Consider the following 27,179-nt stretch of genomic DNA (forward strand, 5'->3'; position numbering starts at 1 on the left):
TAAAGTGGTGTCCATAATAGGTGTAGCAAAACATATCACCATGATTATCTCTAAATTGGTAAGTATCTTCATCGTCATAGACAGTATAATATTGCAAATCTTTTAGCATAGCATCTACTGTCTTCACATCCCAATCATCAGAAACAATGCCTGGAATAACAATATCATTCATTGATAACTTAAGGACATACGGTATTTGAATCAATTCAGTGGGACCATATATATCAAACATTACTTTATCCCACACAATCCCATCCGGAATTGGTATTGCAGAAATGTTCACATTGGATAAGTCTCTTCGAACCATATGAGACGAAAAATGTGGTCTCAACACAGTCTCCACGTGCTCAATGTCTGATCGATCAGGAAGAAAATGACCATGTATTACCAGAAAAAAGGTAACCACAAATCCCAACCATAAAAAAAAAAGTCAGTACAGCCATAAAAAGCCACAAATAGTTCCAAGGAACAACAAAATATGTACGTTTAAGCCAACTGAGTAGCTTACGTGGACCTCGGATTGAAGACAGCGAAGACGAAGAGCTGGATACAGCCGCATCTGCGTCGTTGAAGCAGCCAGAGGCAGTTCTTGCAAAAGGTGCAACAGTGAACAAGGAAGCTGATGGAGGTTCTCTCCTAGGTACGCTATAAATCACATGTTCAGAAACATCAGTAGAACGTACAGAAACTTGAGAAAAAGAATCGATATCAATCGTTGACTGTGGAACAATCGCAAGATCATCTTCCACCCTCCCCAAGCTCGGAGAGGAAACAGGGTCGGTGCAAATCACCTGCAGCGGGACTTCTTCCCCAGTAGTGAGAGGGATGCCGGAACTACTGGGTGTCCCTCTTGGTCTGCTGTGCAGAATCGGCCACATGTTGTAACTTGACATTATCAATGGAAACAAAACGATTTCCTTTGGCCCCTTGCAGCGGCGGCAAAATCACAGTTCTCGTGCCGCTCACCCCCAACACCGAGACAGGTGCTCTATAAGAAGGACCAAATTCTTTCTTTACTGCGACCTTTTCACGCACTAGATCCCCAATCCTGGGTATCCAACCAGTAGGTGTTACTGGCTCATCCTTAATTCCAGAGGAGGCAGCACTCGCAGAAGAGTTATCTTCACGAAATTGGTGTAAATCCTGCAAAACAGTGACACGATCATTTATGTCAAAGGGCGTATCTGCCGCCTCCACACCAGGACCATCTAGATCAGGAACATACATTCGTGTTCCGAACAGGCACTCATATGAAGTACGACCCCCCAGTGACCTTCTAGGCAAGTTATTAAGTGCTCTCTGTACTCCATACAGGTGGGCTAGCCAACTACGACCCGTACCTATAACCCTGGCTGTTAAGGATTGCTTTAAATCACAATTTAAACGCTCCACGACAGAATTTCCCTCGGGATGAAATGGAGACGAGAATTGGAGTTGGACCCCCAACGAAGCCATGGTGTCCCTGAATGCCTTAGAGGCAAAAGCAGGGCCCTGGTCCGAATGAAAAGCCGCAACTGCAAATGTATCGACAAAGATACGCAAATCTTTAATAACAGTCCGAGCGTCAGCCGAGCGCTGTGGCCAGACCCACACAAATCTGGAGCACGAATCTACAGCAACCAATATGTATTTGTATGCACTATCTGGTGTCAGTGGACCACAATGGTCCAAGTACACACATTGTAATGGTCTATTTGATATCAGAAGAGGAGTCTGCTGCGGGCGTCTAGCCGACGATGCTTTAATTTGTTGACAGACGTCACAACAAAGGACATACTGCTTTGTCTCCTTACAGAGACCAGGCCACCAATAACGGGCCTGTAAAAGTGAAATCGTGGCAGCCACACCAGCATGCGCAGATGCCACCCCCTCATGTGCTGCAGAAATTAATCGAGGTCTCTCAATCTTATTCGGTAACTCACGTACACCAATGCCTGGAATATTAACAACAGCATTTAGTGCACCACTCAAGCAGTAACTATATTTAGAAGGGAATCCTTTAGGAAATTGTAGGAGGCTGGACTGGCTTGTAGTGAGTACCAAGGGGTACTTGCACCTTGCACCAGGCCCAGTTATCCCTTATTAGTGTATAGGGTGTCTAGCAGCTTAGGCTGATAGATAATGGTAGCTTAGCAGAGCAGCTTAGGCTGAACTAGGAGACGTGTGAAGCTACTACAGTACCACTTAGTGTCATATGCACAATATCATAAGAAAACACAATACACAGTTATACTAAAAATAAAGGTACTTTATTTTTATGACAATATGCCAAAGTATCTTAGAGTGTACCCTCAGTGAGAGGATAGGAAATATACACAAGATATATATACACAATAGCAAAAATATGCAGTATAGTCTTAGAAAACAGTGCAAACAATGTATAGTTACAATAGGATGCAATGGGGAAACATAGGGATAGGGGCAACACAAACCATATACTCCAAAAGTGGAATGCGAACCACGAATGGACCCCAAACCTATGTGACCTTGTAGAGGGTCGCTGGGACTATTAGAAAATAGTGAGAGTTAGAAAAATAACCCTCCCAAGACCCTGAAAAGTGAGTGCAAAGTGCACTGAAGTTCCCCTAAGGACAAAATAGTCGTGTTAGAGGAATAATGCAGGAAAGACACAAACCAGCAATGCAACAACTGTGGATTTCCAATCTAGGGTACCTGTGGAACAAGGGGACCAAGTCCAAAAGTCACAAGCAAGTCGGAGATGGGCAGATGCCCAGGAAATGCCAGCTGCGGGTGCAAAGAAGCTTCGACTGGACAGAAGAAGCTGAGGTTTCTGCAGGAACGAAAAGGGCTAGAGACTTCCCCTTTGGTGGACGGATCCCTCTCGCCTTGGAGAGTCGTGCAGAAGTGTTTTCCCGCTGAAAGGACGCCAACAAGCCTTGCTAGTCGCAAATCGTGCGTTTGGCGTTTTTGGACGCTGCTGGGGCCCAGGAGGGCCCAGGAGGTCGCAAATTGGACCTGAAGAGAGAGGGGACATCGAGCAAGACAAAGAGCCCTCACTGAAGCAGGTAGCACCCGGAGAAGTGCCAGAAACAGGCACTACGAGGATGCGTGAAACGGTGCTCGCCGAAGTTGCACAAAGGAGTCCCACGTCGCCGGAGACCAACTTAGAAAGTCGTGCAATGCAGGTTAGAGTGCCGTGGACCCAGGCTTGGCTGTGCACAAAGGATTTCCGCCGGAAGTGCACAGGGGCCGGAGTAGCTGCAAAGTCGCGGTTCCCAGCAATGCAGCCCAGCTAGGTGAGACAAGGTCTTACCTCCACCAAACTTGGGCTGAAGAGTCACTGGACTGTGGGGGTCACTTGGACAGAGTCGCTGGATTCAAGGGACCTCGCTCGTCGTGCTGAGAGGAGACCCAAGGGACCGGTAATGCAGCTTTTTGGTGCCTGCGGTTGCAGGGGGAAGATTCCGTCGACCCACGGGAGATTTCTTCGGAGCTTCTGGTGCAGAGAGGAGGCAGACTACCCCCACAGCATGCACAAGCAGGAAAACAGTCGAGAAGGCGGCAGGATCAGCGTTACAGAGTTGCAGTAGTCGTCCTTGCTACTATGTTGCAGGTTTGCAGGCTTCCAGCGCGGTCAGCAGTCGTTTCCTTATCAGAAGGTGAAGAGAGAGATGCAGAGGAACTCGGATGAGCTCTTGCATTCGTTATCTAAAGTTTCCCCAGAGACAGAGACCCTAAATAGCCAGAAAAGAGGGTTTGGCTACCTAGGAGAGAGGATAGGCTACTAACACCTGGAGGAGCCTATCAGCAGGAGTCTCTGACGTCACCTGGTGGCACTGGCCACTCAGAGCAGTCCAGTGTGCCAGCAGCACCTCTGTTTCCAAGATGGCTGAGGTCTGGAGCACACTGGAGGAAATCTGGACACCTCCCAGGGGAGGTGCAGGTCAGGGGAGTGGTCACTCCCCTTTCCTTTGTCCAGTTTCGCGCCAGAGCAGGGGCTAAGGGGTCCCTGAACCGGTGTAGACTGGCTTATGCAGAATTGGGCACATCTGTGCCCAAGAAAGCATTTCCAGAGGCTGGGGGAGGCTACTCCTCCCCTGCCTTCACACCATTTTCCAAAGGGAGAGGGTGTCACACCCTCTCTCAGAGGAAGTTCTTTGTTCTGCCATCCTGGGCCAGGCCTGGCTGGACCCCAGGAGGGCAGATGCCTGTCTGAGGGGTTGGCAGCAGCAGCAGCTGCAGTGAAACCCCAGGAAGGGCAGTTTGGCAGTACCAGGGTCTGTGCTACAGACCACTGGGATCATGGGATTGTGCCAACTATGCCAGGATGGCATAGAGGGGGCAATTCCATGATCATAGACATGTTACATGGCCATATTCGGAGTTACCATGGTGAAGCTACATATAGGTAGTGACCTATATGTAGTGCACGCGTGTAATGGTGTCCCCGCACTCACAAAGTTCAGGGAATTGGCTCTGAACAATGTGGGGGCACCTTGGCTAGTGCCAGGGTGCCCTCACACTAAGTAACTTTGCACCTAACCTTTACCAGGTAAAGGTTAGACATATAGGTGACTTATAAGTTACTTAAGTGCAGTGTAAAATGGCTGTGAAATAACGTGGACGTTATTTCACTCAGGCTGCAGTGGCAGGCCTGTGTAAGAATTGTCAGAGCTCCCTATGGGTGGCAAAAGAAATGCTGCAGCCCATAGGGATCTCCTGGAACCCCAATACCCTGGGTACCTCAGTACCATATACTAGGGAATTATAAGGGTGTTCCAGTAAGCCAATGTAAATTGGTAAAAATGGTCACTAGCCTGTTAGTGACGATTTGGAAAGAAATGAGAGAGCATAACCACTGAGGTTCTGATTAGCAGAGCCTCAGTGAGACAGTTAGTCACTACACAGGTAACACATTCAGGCACACTTATGAGCACTGGGGCCCTGGAGAACAGGGTCCCAGTGACACATACAACTAAAACAACATATATACAGTGAAAAATGGGGGTAACATGCCAGGCAAGATGGTACTTTCCTACACAACCCCCCCCCCCAAACGAAGGACAATAAGACTAGCCATGACCTGATGAGTCTTCATTGTCTAAGTGGAAATATCTGGAGAGTCCATCTGCATTGGAGTGGCTACTCCCAGGTCTATGTTCCACTGTATAGTCCATTCCCTGTAGGGATATGGACCACCTCAACAATTTAGGATTTTCACCTCTCATTTGTTTTAGCCAAAGTAGAGGTTTGTGGTCTGTCTGAACAATGAAGTGAGTGCCAAACAGGTATGGCCTCAACTTCTTCAGAGCCCAGACCACAGCAAAGGCCTCCCTCTCAATGGCAGACCAACGCTTTTCTCTAGGGGTCAACCTCCTACTAATAAAAGCAACAGGTTGATCCTGGCACTCAGAATTAAGTTGTGATAGGACTGCCCCTACTCCTAATTCAGATGCATCAGTTTGGACATAGAATTTTTTAGAGTAACAAGGGCTTTTTAGGACAGGTGCAGAGCACATGGCCTGCTTCAGCTCCTCAAAAGCTTTCTGACAGCTTGCTGTCCATAATACCTTTTTAGGCATTTTCTTGGATGTGAGGTCATTAAGAGGGGCTGCAATGGAGCCATAGTTCTTAATGAACCTCCTGTAATACCCAGTGAGGCCTAGGAAGGCTCTCACCTGAGTGGTAGGGGGAACCCAATCAATAATAGTTTGGATTTTCCCCTGAAGTGGTGCAATCTGTTCCCCACCAACAAGGTGTCCCAGATAAACCACCTTACCCTGCCCTATCTGGCACTTTGAAGCCTTGATAGTGAGGCCTGCCTTTTGCAGGGCCTCCAAAACTTTCCATAGGTGGACCAGGTGATCATCCCAGCTGGAGCTAAAGACAGCTATATCGTCCAAATATGCTGCACTGAAAGCTTCCAGCCCTTGCAGGACTGTGTTCACCAACCTCTGAAAAGTGGCAGGTGCATTTTTCAAACCAAAAGGCATTACAGTAAACTGGTAATGTCCTCCAATGGTAGAAAATGCAGTCTTAGGTTTAGCATCTTCTGATAATTTGATCTGCCAATACCCTGCAGTCAAATCAAAAGTGCTTAGATACTTGGCAGATGCCAGTGTATCTATGAGCTCATCTGCCCTGGGTATAGGGTGAGCATCAGTTTTGGTTACCAAGTTGAGACCTCTATAGTCTACACAAAACCGCATTTCCTTCTTTCCATCTTTAGAATTGGGTTTTGGTACCAGTACCACAGGAGAAGCCCATGGACTGTCAGAGTGCTCAACCACTCCTAGTTCCAACATTTTCTGAACTTCTTGCTTTATGCAGTCCCTGACATGGTCAGGCTGCCTATAGATCATACTTTTGACAGGTAAACTGTCTCCAGTATCTATAGTGTGCTCACACCAAGAAGTGGTGCCTGGCACAGTAGAGAAGAGTTCTGAAAATTGTCCTAGGAGATTTATGCAATGGTCTTTCTGCTCAGCAGTAAGACAATCTGCCAAAACTACACCTTCCACAAGAGCATCTTGTTCTGTGGAAGAGAAGAGATCAGGTAGAGGATCACTGTCTTCTTCCTGTCCCTCATCAGTTGCCATGAGCAGGGTGAGATCAGCCCTGTCATAGTAGGGTTTCAGGCGGTTGACATGGAGCACCCTAAGGGGACTCCTGGCAGTGCCTAAGTCAACTAAATAGGTGACTTCTCCCTTCTTTTCAACAATTGTGTGGGGACCACTCCATTTATCTTGGAGTGCTCTTGGGGCCACAGGCTCCAAGACCCACACTTTCTGCCCTGGTTGGTACTGAACCAAAACAGCCTTCTGATCATGCCATTGCTTCTGGAGCTCTTGGCTGGCCTGAAGGTTTTTACTGGCCTTTTTCATGTACTCAGCCATCCTTGATCTGAGGCCAAGTACATAATCCACAATATCCTGCTTAGGAGCTTTTACAGGTTGTTCCCAACCCTCCTTTACAAGTGTGAGTGGACCCCTAACAGGGTGTCCAAAAAGAAGTTCAAAGGGGCTGAAGCCCACTCCTTTCTGGGGTACCTCCCTGTAGGCAAAAAGGAGGCATGGTAGAAAGATATCCCAACTCCTGCGGAGTTTTTCAGGGAGACCCATAATCATGCCTTTGAGAGTGTTATTAAATCTCTCCACCAGTCCATTTGTTTGTGGATGATAGGGTGTTGTGAACTTGTACGTTACACCACACTCCTTCCACATGGCCTTTAAGTATGCAGACATGAAATTGCTTCCTCTGTCTGATACTACTTCCTTTGGGAAGCCCACCCTGGAAAATATTCCCAGGAGGGCCTTTGCCACTGCAGGTGCTGTAGTGGTCCTTAAAGGAATTGCTTCAGGATATCTTGTGGCATGGTCCACTACCACTAAGATAAACCTATTGCCTGAAGCAGTAGGAGGGTCAAGGGGGCCAACTATGTCAACCCCTACCCTTTCAAAGGGAACCCCAACCACAGGCAGTGGGATAAGGGGTGCCTTTGGAGTGCCACCTGTCTTGCCACTGGCTTGACAGGTTTCACAGGACTTACAAAATTCCTTTGTGTCCTCAGACATCCTAGGCCAATGAAACAATGGAACCAATCTGTCCCAAGTTTTCATTTGACCCAGGTGCCCAGCTAGGGGAATGTCATGTGCCAGTGTTAGGAGGAACTTTCTGTACTCCTGAGGAATCACTAATCTCCTGGCAGCTCCAGGTTTAGGATCCCTATGCTCAGTGTACAAGAGGTTGTCCTCCCAGTAAACTCTGTGAGAGTCACTGACATCCCCATTAGCCTGTTTGACAGCTTGCTGTCTGAGACCCTCTAATGTGGGACAGGTTTGCTGTGCCACACTCAGCTCCTCTCTGGCAGGCCCCCCTTCACCCAAAAGCTCAGCAGTGTCTGCTTCCAGCTCCTCTGGTGTAGGTTCTGCACAGGGAGGGAATTCTTCTTCCTCAGAAGTTGAATCCACTGTAGAGGGAGGGATAGTAGGAAGTGGTTTGCTTCTACTAGCCCTAGCTTTAGGGAGCACTTGGTCCATTGTTCCAGGATCCAAGCTTCCCTGTCCTTTTTGCTTTTTGGCATGAGCCCTTGTCAAAGCAAAAATATGCCCTGGGATGCCCAGCATTGCTGCATGGGCCTCCAACTCCACATCTGACCAAGCTGATGTCTCCAAATCATTCCCTAATAGACAGTCTACAGGTAAATCTGAAGCTACCACAACTTTCTTTGGACCAGTTACCCCCCCCCCCAGTTGAGATTTACAACAGCCATGGGGTGGCTTTGTGTTATGTTGTGAGCATCGGTTACTTGGTACTGGTGTCCAAGTATGTGTTGTTCAGGGTGCACCAGTTTCTCAATCACCATTGTGACACTGGCACCTGTGTCCCTGTAGGCCTGGACCTCAACACCATTTATTAGGGTTAGTTGCTTGTACTTCTCCAAGTTATGGGGGCAAGCAACCAAAGTGGCTAAATCAATAGCCCCTTCAGAGACTAAAGTAGCCTCTGTGGTCTCCCTAATCAGACCAACCCCAACTAAATTACCAAAAGTGAGCCCAGCTACTCCCTTGGATTGGCTATTAGTAGGTTTGCTCCCACCACCACTGCTATTAGTAGGGACACTAGGTGTAGCAGTAGGGGTTGTAGTGGTAGGAGCTGTGGTGCCTTTCTTTGGACAACTGGGATCTGTTGTCCAATGGCCTTTTATTTTACATAAATAGCACCATGGTTTCTTTTCCTTGTTCTGATTAAAGGAGGATTTGGACCCACCACCCCCACCAGAGTGTTTTTGTGGGCCTGATGAAGACTCATTTTTAGATTTGTCCCCACCCTTGTCAGAAGACTTACCATCCTTCTTTTTGTTGCCATCTTTGTCACCCCCTGTATGAACTTTTCTGTTCACTCTTGTTCTGACCCATTTGTCTGCCTTCTTTCCCAATTCTTGGGGAGAGGTCAGATCAGAGTCCACCAAGTACTGGTGCAACAAATCAGACACACAATTATTAAGAATATGCTCTCTCAGGATTAAGTTATACAGGGTGTCATAATCAGTAACTTTACTGCCATGTAACCACCCCTCCAAGGCCTTCACTGAATGGTCAATGAAATCAACCCAGTCTTGTGAAGACTCCTTTTTGGTCTCTCTGAACTTTATCCTGTACTGTTCAGTGGTTAAGCCATAACCATCCAGGAGTGCATTCTTAAGAACTTGGAAATTATTAGCACCATTTTCTTTCACAGTAAGGAGCCTATCCCTACCTTTTCCACTAAATGATATCCATAGGATAGCAGCCCACTGCCTTTGAGGGACATCCTGTACAACACAGGCCCTCTCAAGTGCAGCAAACCACTTGTTAATATCATCCCCCTCCTTATAAGGGGGAACTATCTTGTGCAGATTCCTGGAATCATGCTCTTTTGCAGGATGACTATGGGGAATACTGCTGCTGCCACCATGGGTATCTAAACCCAACTTCTGTCTTTCCTTCTCTAATTCAAAAGACTGTCTATCCAAATCCAGCTGTTGCTTTTTAAGCTTCAGTCTGGTTTGTTCCACCCTCAACTTATTGAGTTCCCTCTCTAACATTCTGTCATCAGGGTTGGTGGGAGGGACATTTCTAGAAACAGAGCTATGATGGGAATGAACAGAAGGAGACCTGTCCCTTACAGAAGCCACCCTAACAGCTTGGTTAACAGAAACATTACTACCAGTATGGTGAGAATAAATGCTTTTGCTATGATGTGAGACAACACTATTTATATGGTGTGGCTCATCATCATTACCATCTATGCTAGACTGTCTAGTAATGGGCAGGCTAGGAAGTTTATTTCCTGAATCATTTCCTGGGGGAGTCCCTGAATCAGATTGAGAACTATTAGGTACTTTTTCAACAGATGAGGCACCTATGGCCTTATCCTGTTCTTTAAGCATATTAAGTAACAGTTCCAAGGAAGGATTCTTCCCTACACTCAAACCTCTCTCTATACAGAGACTCCTTGCTCTTTTCCAGCTAAGGTTGTCATATGCAAGTTTGGACAGATCAATATTTTGGCCTGTGCCAGACATTTTTAGAGAGAGTTAAAGTGATAGAAAAAGAGAAAAAAGTTTTCAGAACTTTTTGGAAAGACAGAAAAAAAACTTTTTAAACTTTTAAGAACTTTTTGAAAGTTTAGGAGTACTTTTCAGCACTTAGAAAAGAGTGAAAAGAGGACATGCTAAACTTTTTGGCTATGTGTATATACACTGACCTTGTTTTGTATATTTTTCTCTTATGAAAAGTACAATGACAAGAGTGGTAAGTAGTCTCAAGCACTTATCCCACCACTGCACAACCAATGTAGGAGGCTGGACTGGCTTGTAGTGAGTACCAAGGGGTACTTGCACCTTGCACCAGGCCCAGTTATCCCTTATTAGTGTATAGGGTGTCTAGCAGCTTAGGCTGATAGATAATGGTAGCTTAGCAGAGCAGCTTAGGCTGAACTAGGAGATGTGTGAAGCTACTACAGTACCACTTAGTGTCATATGCACAATATCATAAGAAAACACAATACACAGTTATACTGAAAATAAAGGTACTTTATTTTTATGACAATATGCCAAAGTATCTTAGAGTGTACCCTCAGTGAGAGGATAGGAAATATACACAAGATATATATACACAATAGCAAAAATATGCAGTATAGTCTTAGAAAACAGTGCAAACAATGTATAGTTACAATAGGATGCAATGGGGAAACATAGGGATAGGGGCAACACAAACCATATACTCCAAAAGTGGAATGCGAACCACGAATGGACCCCAAACCTATGTGACCTTGTAGAGGGTCGCTGGGACTATTAGAAAATAGTGAGAGTTAGAAAAATAACCCTCCCCAAGACCCTGAAAAGTGAGTGCAAAGTGCACTGAAGTTCCCCTAAGGACAAAATAGTCGTGTTAGAGGAATAATGCAGGAAAGACACAAACCAGCAATGCAACAACTGTGGATTTCCAATCTAGGGTACCTGTGGAACAAGGGGACCAAGTCCAAAAGTCACAAGCAAGTCGGAGATGGGCAGATGCCCAGGAAATGCCAGCTGCGGGTGCAAAGAAGCTTCGACTGGACAGAAGAAGCTGAGGTTTCTGCAGGAACGAAAAGGGCTAGAGACTTCCCCTTTGGTGGACGGATCCCGCTCGCCTTGTAGAGTCGTGCAGAAGTGTTTTCCCACTGAAAGGACGCCAACAAGCCTTGCTAGTCGCAAATCGTGCGTTTGGCGTTTTTGGACGCTGCTGGGACCCAGGAGGGACCAGGAGGTCGCAAATTGGACCTGAAGAGAGAGGGGACGTCGAGCAAGACAAAGAGCCCTCACTGAAGCAGGTAGCACCCGGAGAAGTGCCAGAAACAGGCACTACGAGGATGCGTGAAACGGTGCTCGCCGAAGTTGCACAAAGGAGTCCCACGTCGCCGGAGACCAACTTAGAAAGTCGTGCAATGCAGGTTAGAGTGCCGTGGACCCAGGCTTGGCTGTGCACAAAGGATTTCCGCCGGAAGTGTACAGGGGCCGGAGTAGCTGCAAAGTTGCGGTTCCCAGTAATGCAGCCCAGCGAGGTGAGACAAGGACTTACCTCCACCAAACTTGGGCTGAAGAGTCACTGGACTGTGGGGGTCACTTGGACAGAGTCGCTGGATTCGAGGGACCTCGCTCGTCGTGCTGAGAGGAGACCCAAGGGACCGGTAATGCAGCTTTTTGGTGCCTGCGGTTGCAGGGGGAAGATTCCGTCGACCCACGGGAGATTTCTTCGGAGCTTCTGGTGCAGAGAGGAGGCAGACTACCCCCACAGCATGCACAAGCAGGAAAACAGTCGAGAAGGCGGCAGGATCAGCGTTACAGAGTTGCAGTAGTCGTCTTTGCTACTATGTTGCAGGTTTGCAGGCTTCCAGCGTGGTCAGCAGTCGTTTCCTTATCAGAAGGTGAAGAGAGAGATGCAGAGGAACTCGGATGAGCTCTTGCATTCGTTATCTAAAGTTTCCCCAGAGACAGAGACCCTAAATAGCCAGAAAAGAGGGTTTGGCTACCTAGGAGAGAGGATAGGCTACTAACACCTGAAGGAGCCTATCAGCAGGAGTCTCTGACGTCACCTGGTGGCACTGGCCACTAAGAGCAGTCCAGTGTGCCAGCAGCACCTCTGTTTCCAAGATGGCAGAGGTCTGGAGCACACTGGAGGAGCTCTGGACACCTCCCAGGGGAGGTGCAGGTCAGGGGAGTGGTCACTCCCCTTTCCTTTGTCCAGTTTCGTGCCAGAGCAGGGGCTAAGGGGTCCCTGAACCGGTGTAGACTGGCTTATGCAGAATTGGGCACATCTGTGCCCAAGAAAGCATTTCCAGAGGCTGGGGGAGGCTACTCCTCCCCTGCCTTCACACCATTTTCCAAAGGGAGAGGGTGTCACACCCTCTCTCAGAGGAAGTTCTTTGTTCTGCCATCCTGGGCCAGGCCTGGCTGGACCCCAGGAGGGCAGATGCCTGTCTGAGGGGTTGGCAGCAGCAGCAGCTGCAGTGAAACCCCAGGAAGGGCAGTTTGGCAGTACCAGGGTCTGTGCTACAGACCACTGGGATCATGGGATTGTGCCAACTATGCCAGGATGGCATAGAGGGGGCAATTCCATGATCATAGACATGTTACATGGCCATATTCGGAGTTACCATGGTGAAGCTACATATAGGTAGTGACCTATATGTAGTGCACGCGTGTAATGGTGTCCCCGCACTCACAAAGTTCAGGGAATTGGCTCTGAACAATGTGGGGGCACCTTGGCTAGTGCCAGGGTGCCCTCACACTAAGTAACTTTGCACCTAACCTTTACCAGGTAAAGGTTAGACATATAGGTGACTTATAAGTTACTTAAGTGCAGTGTAAAATGGCTGTGAAATAACGTGGACGTTATTTCACTCAGGCTGCAGTGGCAGGCCTGTGTAAGAATTGTCAGAGCTCCCTATGGGTGGCAAAAGAAATGCTGCAGCCCATAGGGATCTCCTGGAACCCCAATACCCTGGGTACCTCAGTACCATATACTAGGGAATTATAAGGGTGTTCCAGTAAGCCAATGTAAATTGGTAAAAATGGTCACTAGCCTGTTAGTGACAATTTGGAAAGAAATGAGAGAGCATAACCACTGAGGTTCTGATTAGCAGAGCCTCAGTGAGACAGTTAGTCACTACACAGGTAACACATTCAGGCACACTTATGAGCACTGGGGCCCTGGGTTACCAGGGTCCCAGTGACACATACAACTAAAACAACATATATACAGTGAAAAATGGGGGTAACATGCCAGGCAAGATGGTACTTTCCTACAGAAATGGCGTGCCATCAGCCGTAGCTTTTATGGCAGCCGAAATCTCTATGTCTGGTTTTGAACTCGAACGAGTCACTGCGGCTACAGTGGCGATAGCCACTGCCGACTTTGCAGCCTCATCAGCCAAAGTATTCCCAGCAACGTGTATTCCGACGCGCTGGTGTCCAAGTGTATGTACAACATGGACTTTAGGAAGCGTTTCTTTCAGACCCGCAACCTTACCCCACAACAATTTATGTTTAATGGTGTTGCCTTTAGAATTTCTGAACCCATTCATTTTCCAATAGTGCAGATATTCATTGAAGGATTGCACACAGTAGTAGGAGTCACAGACCAGCAAGGTCAATATCGCCGGCTCTGCATGCTCCAACGCTAACAAAAGAGCTTTGAGCTCAGCCAGCTGCGCCGTGCAATCTCCCAAGGTTTTAGTTTAAGTATGTCGGGGGCAGAAGACTTCCCCCTCCATAGTCCCGCTCACCACCGCACATGAAGCAGAATACTGTTGTTTAGTCCCAACCGCCGGTTGCGCAGAGCCATCGGTATACATGACCACTTCATATTGGTCAATAGGCAATGTGCCAGCAGGAACTGGGTACTCTATTTCATATTGAAGAAATTCTTGAGTCTGCAGCTTAGGGTCAAATATGTAATCCACATCAGTGGCCGTCAAAGACGTAGCCCATTGTATCCACCGCGGGTGTAAAGCTTTCGAATTAGGAACACTCGCTTTTGTAACAGCCTCTAAGGCCGGAATTGGGGAAACGACAATAATGCGTTGGCCCTGGGCTAGCGGTCTTTCTTTGATCACAGCCATCTGTACTGCAGTGAGAATTTTCTCAGTCTGTGCAAAACGTTGTTCTGCAGCAGAATACAAGTGGGACTTGTATGCTATCGGGACTGTCTCCCCTTCATTAAAGGTGACATACGTAAATCCAACAGCCCCAGGAATCACCCTGATGACCAAATTAGTTTTATTGTCCCGTGTGTGTAAATGTTTAACCGCTAAGAGATCAGTCTGCAACTCTCGCAGTATGTGTGTATGCTCAATCGTCCAAAATCTACTTGAAAAATTCGGGCGAATCAGTTCATATAAGGGTTTTATACGTGTAGCATAATCAGGAATGTAAGTTCTGCCAAAATTCAGAAACCCCAACAATGACTGGAGCTTCCGAACCGTATTAGGAGGCTGCAGTAACGCACATTTCTCCAAAAAATGTGGTGCCAGGCTCTTGCCCTCACTCGATAACTCATATCCCAGGAAAATAACACTGAGGAAGGCAATCTTCGATTTCTTAAAATTAAACTTATAACCAATATCAGCAAAACCCACAACAATGCGCGATACGCGACTGAGATGTTGTAGAATCTCATCGTCCGTCAAATAAATGTCATCAACATATGATAACGCCTCAGGGTCCAACTCGTGCAGAAGTTCAGTCACACGAGCCGAAAACAGTCCTGGGCTATTCTTATACCCCTGAGGTAAACGACAAAACTTTTTCTGAGAGCCAAACGCACTGAAACTGGTATAGTCCCGACTTTCGGGTGCTATATTCTGGCAGAAAAATCCATTCGAGATATCCAAGGTTGTTTTGTATTTTTTACGCACTATATTATTCATAAGCGCAGCGCTATGTGAATTCTGTATTGCATATGTGCGTGTATGACTATTCAAATGTCTGTAATCCACCACTATCCTATAGGAATGGTCCGGTTTAGCAACCGGAAATAAGGGATTATTCATCGGCGAGACACAAGGCTCAATCACACCTTGGTACTCCAATTGTGTAAGAATTTTCCGAACCGATGCCCTTGCTTCAAATTTAATAGGATATTGCGGCTGTGGCTGAGGTTCTCCTTTAATGGGAATGACATGATAAGGTGATTGTTTATCCCACCCCACAATATTTCTATATAGGGCGGGGGCTTGTGCTAGAGCCCATGATTTACCATAGGACTCCGCTAGTTCTCTCGGAACAAGTGGTAAAAAGGAAGGCGCAATAACCTTCTCCCCAACCGGACAGTCGCGAACAAAGTCAGGTGGCCAATCTTGTTCGGCCAACAGGACATCATATGATTTCACCACATGGTCCCAAAAGATGGCGTGTACAACGCGGTCAATGTCCCCTTCTAATCGTAGAGTCACAAGATATACTTGATCAGGATCAGAGACTCGCATATCCGCCGTCTCGACTTGTATGAAGTCATCAGTTGCTTTCGCCTCCAGATGCTCTAGAAGACTCCGGCGAACTATTGTGACCTCTGCCGCGCTGTCTAACAGCGCTAACGCCCATGTCTTGTTCGTCAAGAGAACCCTCTTCTTGAGTGGCATGTCTAACTGAGACTGCTGCCACTTTTTTCTTTTTAAATTGCTGTTTTTGTTGCAGCGGTTTCTCTTCTTGTTTAATAGAAACCTCCGCTGAGCGTTGTGAATCCTGTCTCGGTTTCACGTACTCCGTCCTCCGCTCTGACCGCCCACCTCTCTCACTTCTTTTCTCCGAGGAGTCCTGAAAGGAACGAGATTGGCGCGTATCAGTATATTGATATCTATCAGGCGTCTTCAAAGTATCCCTATTCCTGAGATTATACTTATTTTGTGGGGTCTCCGGTTGCGGAGACTGCCCACCATCTTTCTTAGGTGTTTGCTGTTTCTTATCCCAGCGCTTTTTCGCACCCTCAGGTTGCTGTTGCTTAGAATTATCCTTATTATTTTTACCCTGCAATTGTGGCTTCTGCGGTCGAGCCCCTAGGCTATCACGACCAATACTAGAATAGGTTTCAGCTATTATTCTCGGAAGTTCCCGCTCCTGATTAATCTGCGGAACGTCCCGAAGACGCATTCGCACTGCCAGTGCTACAGCCTCCCCTTTGAGATTACTCAAAATAATAGAAGAAACCGCGTCAAAATTACCCATCAATTGCATGCCTAAATCTAAGGCAGGGGCAGCCCCATATTCATCCTGAATTTGTTTAAGCACCTCCGGCAAATTAGCCAAAGTCGGTGTACCGTGTGCTGTAGTATAGAGTGCGGCAAACACCGTGCCCCAAGTATTACAAAGATCCACCGTAGGAACCATCCCATACGGCAAACACATCGTCAAAATTCTATGCTTATCCTGAGGTCCCGTATGGGGAAATACTGCTTCCAGCGTATTAATTTTTTGCGCCAGCCAAAATGGAGTCGCCTCACGTTTAGCCGGTACTTTGCCCATTACAGAGTGTACAGTGGCTGGATTTATTCCCGGTACCACCGCATGTGGGTGAGCTGGAGCAGCACGCGCTGCATTAGTATTCAATGCCTGCATCACAAACTGAACTAATCGTCTGTATGTTGCAGTTAATTCCACATATAAACGACGCACTTCAGCCACTGCCACATTTGCCACTCCAGGATATGGTGTATATGTAGCCAATAAAGGCCAGGTCGGACCATCATTACTCAACGGACCTAACCTTACTGGTGTTACTGAATGTGGGAGGGCGCCATCAAGCCAATTATGGTGTTCTTGATAAGATAATGGTATTTCTAAGTATGCATAAGCCCTGTATTGTCCAGGGACATTCGCAACAGTATATTCGTGAAAAGTATTTGTACCCCCATCAACTGCTGGAAATACGACCCAAGAATAAAAAAGTTCTGTTCTATAGGCTGCATGGGCGTCCACCACAAAAGTGACCGGACCCCCCTGGACCGTCAGTCCATGTGCTATCAGATGACCCGTGAGCGGAAATCGCATATTAAGCGGTATATTTACTACAACTGGATTCGCCATTAGTATTACAATAATAGCTCTAGGACAGAGAAGGCACACCAATATCGGGGTATTTCCTTTCAAAGTTCAAGCTTGAACAACCAACCACAAAGTATTAGGATGTACCCAGCCTGTGGTGGCGGAAACCCTCAGCCCCACGGACGTCTCCGTATACGGAACCAAGGAGTCAAAATATATACGAGACCGAGAGAGTCAGTCGGACCCAAACATTAGAGCCAGACCAAACGTTGGCGGCGCCATGTCGCGTGGGCTCTCATTATCCTAAATGAGACTACTGGATTTCTAGGCAGCAGGATCGATAACGGTGTGGGGGACTGAGTCTGACCCACGTGTAAGGAACTCTGTCACCCTAAATCCGGTTGTTGCTCCGGCTAACTAGCAGTGCCTCATTTCTCCCACGGGGAAGAAATGATTGGGCAGCCGAGCGCATGACATCTTTGGAACTTCTCAGGGAAGTCGTGGTCACTCAGATCCAAACCAACTCTCTCATTCACAATATGGTCTCATATACAAATGACAGAGACAGTATAAGTTTTATATAATATTTTAATAAAACGACTGTATTTTAGATATTAAGGCGTGAGCCGCAATAACCAGAACAATACAACATAGTAGGATTGATATAGTAACCAGGAGAGTAAAACATAGAAATAAAGCTATCATAATTCCTAACCGTTTCTACTCTCACTCTGCTTGTTCTATTTAGAGCACAGCATGTTAAGCTTTCAGCTTGCCTTTCTGTATCACTAGGAAGACGGACACACTCATACCTGAGCAAAGGCCTGTGATCTGGTTCAGCATCTGCAACGAGGCAGTCAGCGTCTAGTTGTGGTTCCCTGGTCGGAATCTCCCTCTTGCATGTATTGGGACAAGGAAGTGATTTTATAACTAACATGTCATCGTGATCACAAAATGTTCAATCGGCAATGTACCAGACTGTATCCTTGACTAAAGCACAGAGTGAATATGTTATGAAGAACTCCAGTGCTGAAGTAGGCAAAACAGTGTGATATGAATAAAAAACAACACCGTAGAACTGGCTATTCTGTAAAATAACAGTACGAAGCCTAATAGAAAGCATTTAGAGTAAAGTGCACAGAGGCTCTAAGCTGTTAGCAAATGAATAAAATATATTTAGGGCAAAGTGCACAGAGGCCTAAGGCCTGAAGCTAATGCGCAAAATATACGTAAAACTGACCACACTACAGTCCAACCTGAAGGTACAGACCCCAGGTTGGAGGGCCAGTTGCAGGTTAACAGCCCTGCACTGGTGGAGGAATGGTACAGGGCGACTTCTGTAAGCACCCTGACCATGTTGGACTCTGGGGGTACCGCTCCAGGAGGGAGGGTACAGAGCCCCCGAGGGGAGGACCAGGTTCAGGCTGTCATCCCTGACCTGGTGGAAGGGAGAGTGGTTAAAGGGTGCCCAGCACCTGGGGCTACCGCCCCCGCTCTCCACAGCCACAGTGGTTGGAGAGCTTTGAGAGGCCTGGGGCCTGGCTCTCATCCCTGGCAGCTGTCAGTAATCACTGTGGCTTGCTGTCCGGGTGGACAGAGTTATCCCTGGGGAGGGGACAAGTGTCACACCCCGGGGGTAGAGTGGGCAACACCACTGTGTTGGTCATGGTGGTACTATCCTGCTCCTGGATACATCTGTGAGCAAAGTAAGGTTAGGTGCTGCACAGATGGGATCCGCAGGTAAGGAGAAAGGTTCCCCATGTGTTGGCTTAGTGGGCCCTGAGAGTATGGACAGAGGGATCCAATTGGAGTCAGGAAGGCGAAGAACTAGAGCATGCCCCTGCTGTTGTGGGCCTGGGTCCTTGTTCTGTCGCCTCAAACAGGGAAGTACATCAGGATAGTGATTGTTCTCCCCTAGCTTTAGGCTGGTAGGGGGTCATGTTGGACCTGGCTTTTTGACAGGGACATCCCCAAACTTTTTGCCTCCTTCCTCCTATTTTTTCTGACCTGTTGTTGTTGGCTTTTGACCTCTGGGCACTTTACCACTGCTAACCAGCGCTAAAGTGCATATGCTCTCTGTGTAAATTGTACTACTGATTGGTTTATCCGTGATTGACTATTTAATTTACTCCTAAGTCCCTAGTAGAGTGCACTATATGTGCCTAGGGCCTGTAGATTAAATGCTGCTAGGGGGCCTGCAGCACTGGTTGTGCCACCCACTTCAGTAGCCCCTTAACCCTGTCTCAGGCCTGCCATTGCAAGGCCTGTGTGTGCAGTTTCACTGCCACTTCGACTTGGCATTTAAAGGTACTTGCCAAGCCTAGAACTCCCCTTTTTCTATACATAAGTCACCCCTAATGTGTGCCCTAGGTAACCCCTAGAGCAGGGTGCTGTGTGGGTAAAAGGCAGGACATGTACTTGTGTGGTTATATGTCCTGGTAGTGTAAAACTCCTAAATTCGTTTTTACACTACTGTGAGGCCTGCTCCCTTCATAGGCTAACATTGGGGCTGCTCTCATACATTGTTGAAGTGGCAGCTGCTGATCTGAAAGGAGCAGGAAGGTCATATTTAGTATGTCCAGAATGGTAATATAAAATCCTGCTGACTGGTGAAGTCGGATTTAATATTGCTATTCTAGAAATGCAACTTTTAGAAAGTGAGCATTTCTTTGCACTAAAACCTTGTTGTGCCCTTCAATCCACGTCTGGCTAGGTTTAGTTGACAGCTCCTTGTGCATTCACTCAGACACACCCTAAACACAGGGTACTCAGCCTCACTTGCATACATCTGCATTTTGAATGGGTCTTCCTGGGCTGGGAGGGTGGAGGGCCTGCCCTCACACAAAGGACTGCCACACCCCCTACTGGGACTCTGGCAGACAGGATTGAACTGAAAGGGGGCTTGGTGCATTTCTTAGACACTCTTTGAAGTCACCCCCACTTCAAAGGCACAACTTAGTATAAAACAGGGCCTCTGCCCTTCCTCATCAGACACTTGCTGGAGAAGAAACCTGAACCAGAAACTACATCCTGCCAAGAAGAACTGCCTGGCTGCTCAAAGGACTCACCTGTCTGCTTTTCTACAAAGGACTGCTGCCTTGCTGTTGGCCTGCTGCCTTGCTGAACTCTTGTCTGGCTGTAAAAGTGCTCTCCAAGGGCTTGGATAGAGCTTGCCTCCTGTTCCCTGAAGTCTCAGGACCAAAAAGACTTCTCTCTTCCTCTTGGACGCTCCGTGCGGCGAACTTTTCGACGCACAGCTTGTTCCGCGGCAAGAAAAACACCGCACACCGACGCTGATCGATGCGACGTCTTCGGGACGACCGAAACTTTGACGCACGGCCTCGCAAGCACAACGCCGCCCGACTTCCCGGGAGAAATCAACGCGACGCCTGCCGTGAGATCAAAACTTTGACGCACGGCCTCGCAAGGACAACGCCGCCCGACTCCGCAGGAGAAATCGACGCGACACCTGCCGTGAGATCGAAACTTTGACGCACGGCCTCGCAAGGACAACGCCGCCCGACTTCCCAGGAGAAATCGACGTGACGCCTGGCGTGAGATCAAAACTTCGACGCACGGCCTCGCAAGGACAACGCTGCCCGACTCCGCAGGAGAAATCGACGCGACGCCTGCCGTGAGATCGAAACTTCGACGCGCAGCCCCGCAGAACGACGCGCAGCCGGAAAACAAGCAGGAAAATCCACGCACAGACCCGGGACATCTGGTACTCCCCGCGAACCACAAAAAGAGACTGTCCGCGCGCCGGAAAACGACGCACGACTCCCCGCGTGGAAAATAACGACGCACTTCCGTGTGTGCTGAGGAGAAATCGACGCACACAGCAGTTTTCCACGTATCTCTTCTCCTGTGGCCCTCTGAGGAGATTTTCCACCAGAAACCAGGTACTTTGTGTTTGAAAGAGACTTTGTTTACTTTCTAAAGACTTAAGACACTTTATATCACTTTTCAGTGATATCTTTACAAATTCATATTGCAACTTTGATCGTTTTGACCTGAAGATACCCAGATAAATATTATATATTTTTCTAAACACTGTGTGGTGTATTTTTGTGGTGTTATGCTATGGTGTTGTATGATTTATTGCACAAATGCTTTACACATTGCCTTCTAAGTTAAGCCTGACTGCTCGTGCCAAGCTACCGGAGGGTGAGCACAGGCTGATTTTGGATTGTGTGTGACTTACCCTGACTAGAGTGAGGGTTCTTGCTTGGACAGAGGGCAACCTGACTGCCAACCAAAAACCCCATTTCTAACAGTTTTTATCTGAGTTTTCTTAAGTTCTGATAGTGAATCCCAGTCGTTTATTTGTGTCAGTGTCTGTGCCATAGTTGTGTCTCCCAGAAAGGAAGGTGCTGTTAAAATAGATAGCACGTCTTCATCGTCAAAGGCGAGACTTGCCATTTTTGTCCAAAATAAGGATCAAAAACTCAAGTAATCAATTGCTATAATTGGCACTGTTGTATTGGACAAAGTTTCTCACATCTACTAGCGGTGCCCAAACTATCTCTAACACTAAAGGAGAAAAGGAGTCTGGTTCAAAAGTCATATCTTTCAACTTATTGAGAATGTCTTTGGTGTCGTTCAGATAAGATAGCATTTCACTTACAAGGGGTTTCAGAAAGTAGTCACAAAATTGTGATAGTGTTTGTGATAGTGGTTCTAATGCTAAACCTATCCCTGAAACTATTGGGCGACCAGGTGGCAGATGTATGTTTTTGTGTACCTTTTGGCAATATATAGAAATAGGGTGAAGAACTCCCTCAGGGCCTTTCGAACTCCCTCAAAGCAGTCCAACCTGAGGTTGAGTTGCCCTGGTAGTATCATCTTACCAAGGTGGGACTAGATGGCTGAAGATGAAGCATGTTAAGTGAGTGAGCCCACCTCATCCAAGTCTTGGAATCACCAGGACTGAAATTAGGGTAGGAAGGACAGATTGTAGGGAGACAGATTCTTTGAAGGGCATTTGGAAATTACCAAAGGGGTCATTAGAAGTTTGGCAGATGGAAACATTTGTCCCCCAAACTCCCAACGTGGATTCTACTGGCCCCATTACAGCTTTCCCACTGAGCTGACCGGCGGCCAGTGGGAAAGGAGCGGCAGCATTGTTCCTGGCTCATAATAGAGCTGGTGGCAAAGCTGCTGCACACAGGGTGCACCAGCAACCCTTGAAATGCGCACTGTCTGCACAGCAGCCAGTGTGCATTTCAAGAGTGCTGGGCAGGGGGAACCCTGCACTGCCCATGCCACGAGCAGGGGCAGTGCAGGTGCCCATCTGTGGTCCCCTGCACTTGTTCTCCACCAGCCTTTTCATGGAGGTTAGACTTCCATGAAAAGGCTGGCAGAAAACAAGGTTGTAATCAACCAGGACCACTGTTAGACTGTTGGGATCTTGAATTCTGGTGGGGACGGTGGTAGGTTGGCGGGTAAGCCCACCAACCTTGTAATCTGGCGGTCGGACCGCCACAGCTGCAGCGGTCTGACCACCATGGAAGTCTGGTAGTCCTGTGACCGCTAGACTTGGAATTGGGCCCCAAATGTTCCCAACAGGTCACCCTGTCATTTAGGCCCTCATTACGAACTCGGCGGGAAATCCCGCAGAGTTCGGTGCTGGCGTTCAAACAACGACCGCCAGCACGTTGAAGACCCCGCCGGCCAAAGAAACAACATTCCGCTGGGCTGGCGGGCAGAAACACTGTTTCCACCAGCCAGCCCAGCGGAATGCAGGGCCTGTCCATTGCCGACGGCTCCACATGGAGCCGTTGGCAATGTAGCAGTGCGGCGGGTGCAGCAGCAACCGTTGCGCATATCATTGCCCGTAAATCGGGCAGGGACATGCGCAACGGGGCTGTGTACGGGGGCCCCTGCACTGCCCATGCCAAGTGCATGGGCAGTGCAAGGGCACCCATTCCACCAGCCTTTCCCTGGTGGCCTAAACTGCCAGGGAAAGGCTGGGGAAAACAGGTTCATTATCTGGCGGGCAGCGCTGCTTGCAGCGATGCCCTGTCGGATAAGGAACTCCACCATCGCCAGGCTGTCTGGTGGCGGTAGCCTGGCGGTGGTGGAGTTCCGCCTGTGGCGGTCTCCCCATGTCCATTCTATGGTGGTCCGGACCGCCATGCCGGTGGCGTAGTTTCCGCAACCGCTGGCATGGCGGTCCGGACTGCCATGTTCATATTGAGGGCCTTAGTGTGTGATCATCGTTTTTTCCTTTAGTGTTAGAGGTAATCCATCAATGTCTTGGCAAAATCACGGGGGAGTTCAGGAAAACAGAATGTACTACAGGTGTCTGCCAGGTTTCTAAGGTGGTCTGGTGTCATCATGCAGGGGATATTGAAAGTGGGCGAGTATCGTGGCCCAGTGATGCGGAACTGGTTGCCTACGGAGGCTGCTTAGCTCCTCACTATGAAGCGCCTTCTCCTCATCCACACCTGATTTACATACTGCCCCATCCAAGCTGCGATGGGAGGAGGGGAAGACGAGCGCCAATGCAAAGCGAGTGGATGCTTGGCCAGTAGAAGCTCCAGGGTTGCAAAGCACGAGTGGACCTTATGACTTTTCTTCTGTTTAAATATGCCTAGTGTGCAGACATCCCAAATTTGTAGGTCTGGTATATCTGCAACCTCACGTAGTATGTCAAGCTCTGAGGACCAATACTGGTGTAAGGAGGGGTAGGACCATAGCATGTGGCAGAAATCAGCTCCTAGGGTAAAGCAGCATGGGCAGGTGAGCTGTGCTGCGGGGAAGTAACGGTTTAGGCGTGCTGGGGTGATATATGCTCTATGCAGTAGGTAAATTGAATGTTCTTGAAGCAGGAGTTGCATGAAACTCACTTTGGATGGGACAGCACTATTTCCCATTCTTTGTTCCAAGGCGGTCTCCCTATGTCTGACTCCCATTTTCGCCACAGGGTGTCAAAGGGGGGATTGGTGAGTTTGTGGACAGCTCTGTTGAGCCAGGTTAGTAGGTGGTGGCCCATGCCTATTGTGACGACATGTATGACAGGGTGTGCAGGCGGTTCAGGGTAAGTGGCCCCCCAGAGCGTTCGAGCCATGTTGCAAAATTGTTGATATGTGAGAAATTGTCCCGCAGACTGACAGCCCTCCGCAGTGAGGTGCGGAAAGGGGTGTAGGTGGCCATCAGCATACAGGTCTCCCACTGTGTGGATGGAGCTCGACATCCAGCTTCTCGGCTGCAGCGCCAAGTAGAAACCGGGAAACCAAGACCTACTGAATGTTGGGGGCATAGCACGGATTCCCTATTGAAAACCTGTGTATGCGGAGCATGCAAGTCCGCTCTGTCATCACCTGTAAGGGCCAGGGGGAGGCACGCAATACCCTGGAAAAGAACAAGTTGCAAAGTTGGGCCCAGGTAAGGCTGCAGCAAGAGTCAGTTGCCTGTCTCATATATCGCCCGGCCGTCCAATGCGACAGCCACTGCAGTTGATCTGCCAGGAAGTAAGCCTCGAAGGAGGGGGCACCAAGTCCATCTCAGCTGGGAGCTGTAAAGTTCTGAGGCCTACCCGATGACGATGGGCACCCCGATGAAGGAGGCCCCGATTGGGGGCAAGGGTGAGCGATTTCTAAAATGTCATCTTTTTGCGTGTTACAGCAAGGACCATGGGGATGTTGCCCTCACAAAGATCAGATTGGGAATGACATAGGCGTATCCCTACATAATGGACCGCCTCCGCATTCCATTGCAAAGACGTTCCCCTGAGGGTAATGTCACTTTGTGGGCACCCTGTGTGTAGAGGGTATATCACCGACTTAGCTGCATTTACTCTCAGACCGGAGATCCCCGCAAAATTCATAAGTACTGCACATAGCAGGTCCAGGGTTTGACGTACGTCTTTAATGTAAATAAGCAGGTCATCAGCGGAAAGTGAAACTGTGTGGACTCTGGTCTGTAAGGGGTATGCCCCACAACTGTTCTTCCGCCCGTAGGTGGATCACCACTGGTTCCACGGCAAATAGTTGAGGAGAGAGCGGGCAGCCCTGTCTGGTGCCTCTTTGCACTGGGAAGGAGTCCGTAATCAGAGGGCCTAGGTGCACTCTGAATGACCGGGCCATATTCAGCAATTGAGTGTAGGCTAGTAGGCCCCTCCCAACACCTGTGCAGACCAGAACCTGGAATACGTAGCTGAATGCCTTTTCCACATCCAGGACAAGGCAGGCCACATGAGGAAAAACATCCTGACCTGACCCTGCATGTGAAACAGGAGCCTGATGTTTTGTGAGGTGATCTGAGACAAAGCCATTCTGGTCTTCATGGACCAGTAATGGGACGATCTGGGAATAGCGGTTTGCTAGGATTTTACTCAGGATTTTATAATAAAGTATTGCTATGGGTTGCTAAGAGCCTAATTGGGTCGGGTCTCAGTCGGGCTTCAAGATTGAGACTAGCCTAGTAGTGATTCGCAAAGGGAGGGCAGGAGAATCCCTAGATGTAGGGCTTCCTCATATACCTGCAGCAGATGTGGGTGCGAATGCGGAGTAATATTCCAAGGAGAGTCAGAGGGTTCTCATTATCACAAAGTAGAAAAGGTTTGTAGTAAAAGAAACAGTAAGCGCAAGGGTGAAGGTAATGTCAGAGTAGGAATGAGGAGTTGCTCTTTGGGGATTACTCACCTGGTTATTTCGTTGAACCATCCTTCATAAATTAGGAACCATTGACACTCTACTAGTACTGTTGATGGGGGTGTTCTGGGCTACCTCCCTCAAAACTGATCCACAGGATTCATTGAAGGTGGCCGCAAGGGACTTTATTTGCTGAATATTTTCCCTTACTTCAATCTCCATTTCAGAGGCACAGTGGTTATGCTCTAGGGTTCTTCCTGCTGCGTCACCAAGAGTAACTGCTCTGCTTTTGTACTGGAATGAAAAATATTCAACACATCTATGTTGACTCCTGGGTTCAGTTAATCTGTCCTTACAAACAAATATAACCTCCTCATTTAGATAGATGGATAGAATATATGTCGCTTCACATGCATTTTCCATTCTTGAAAAATCTGAAAAAATTTGAAAAAATGTATTATGAGCATGATATAATGAAATTGGTTATTTTTCTAATTTGTTCGGTCAGTTCTTATACTGAGGGAATTTCTTGGAACCTGTCGAGAAGAAATGTTATTTAATGCTGACTTAACTGTGGAAAAACATCTGTGTTTGTATCCTGCTTTGAAAAAAGAAAGTGATGATTAAATTGAATTTCTGTTTATAAGTGGATTTACCTGTTTTATTGGTCTTTGTGGTTTTGGCGTCAAGCTTTTGGAAATTTACTTTTGGTTTTCTTGAGGTGGTGTAGCTTGTTTGATGAATATCTAAGATCAGAAAGACATTTAGATACCACTGTTGAGTTTGTCTTCCATCACTCAATTTATTTGTGAGTATCTTATGCGCTTACATTGTACTGTTTAATATTTTTACCTTATTTATAGTGTCTTTGCTGTGGGTTTGAGCAATGGTTTTAGTTCTCCTTTTAGTTGTTGAACAGTCTTTTTTTCCTATAATTTGTTTGGCTTTGTTATAGTCTAAAAAGAAGAAAAATATGTTATTAGATTTGTCTCACAAGCACTATCCAGCACCTCCCTGACTAGGTGCATGGCTGAATTCCAATAATAAATCTTGCCCCCCAGTCACTATCCAGTTCTTTTCCTGAGGTAACACGACACCTGGCGGAGTTACGATAGTCAATCTGGCCACTGTCCAGAAACTTTCCTGAGGTGACACTTGGCGGAGTTAGAATTGTAAATCTGCCCCTGGCCACTGTCCAATGTCTTCCAGAAGTTACACTTGGTGGAGTTTGAATATTAAATCTTACCCCTCAGTCACTATCCAGTACTTTCCCTGAGGTAACATGGCACATTGCGGAGTTACAATAGTCAATCTGGTCACTGTCCAGCACCTTCCCTGAGGTGACACCTGGCGGATTTAGAACAGTAAATCTTCCCCCAGTGATTGTCCAGTACCTTTCCAATGTATACCGTAATTCTTTTTTATTTTGAAAAAAGTAAATTTCAACATTCTCAATGCTGTGGAAATTCCATAATTTAAATTAAAAAAATATCTTTGTTCATTTACTTACATTGTAGCCTAATTAGAAAACCTTCACAGTCTGATTTTTTTCAATATCC

At 47.6% G+C, this 27,179-nt stretch overlaps 1 long non-coding RNA gene across 1 annotated transcript in view; it reads right to left on the minus strand.

The window, feature by feature from the left end:
- The window catches only part of LOC138274831 (uncharacterized), a 102,923-nt gene extending 76,348 nt beyond the window's left edge, over positions 1 to 26,575 (minus strand). The window contains exons 1-2 of the long non-coding RNA XR_011200396.1: positions 26,473 to 26,575; positions 26,277 to 26,366 (exon numbers count right to left, since the gene is read on the minus strand). This is a non-coding gene — a long non-coding RNA (uncharacterized lncRNA). The remainder of the gene's footprint in view (positions 1 to 26,276; positions 26,367 to 26,472) is intronic.
- Positions 26,576 to 27,179: the final 604 nt, after the last annotated feature.

The sequence above is a fragment of the Pleurodeles waltl genome, chromosome 2_2 (assembly GCF_031143425.1).
Source record: "Pleurodeles waltl isolate 20211129_DDA chromosome 2_2, aPleWal1.hap1.20221129, whole genome shotgun sequence".
In the NCBI taxonomy this organism is placed as follows: domain Eukaryota; kingdom Metazoa; phylum Chordata; class Amphibia; order Caudata; family Salamandridae; genus Pleurodeles; species Pleurodeles waltl.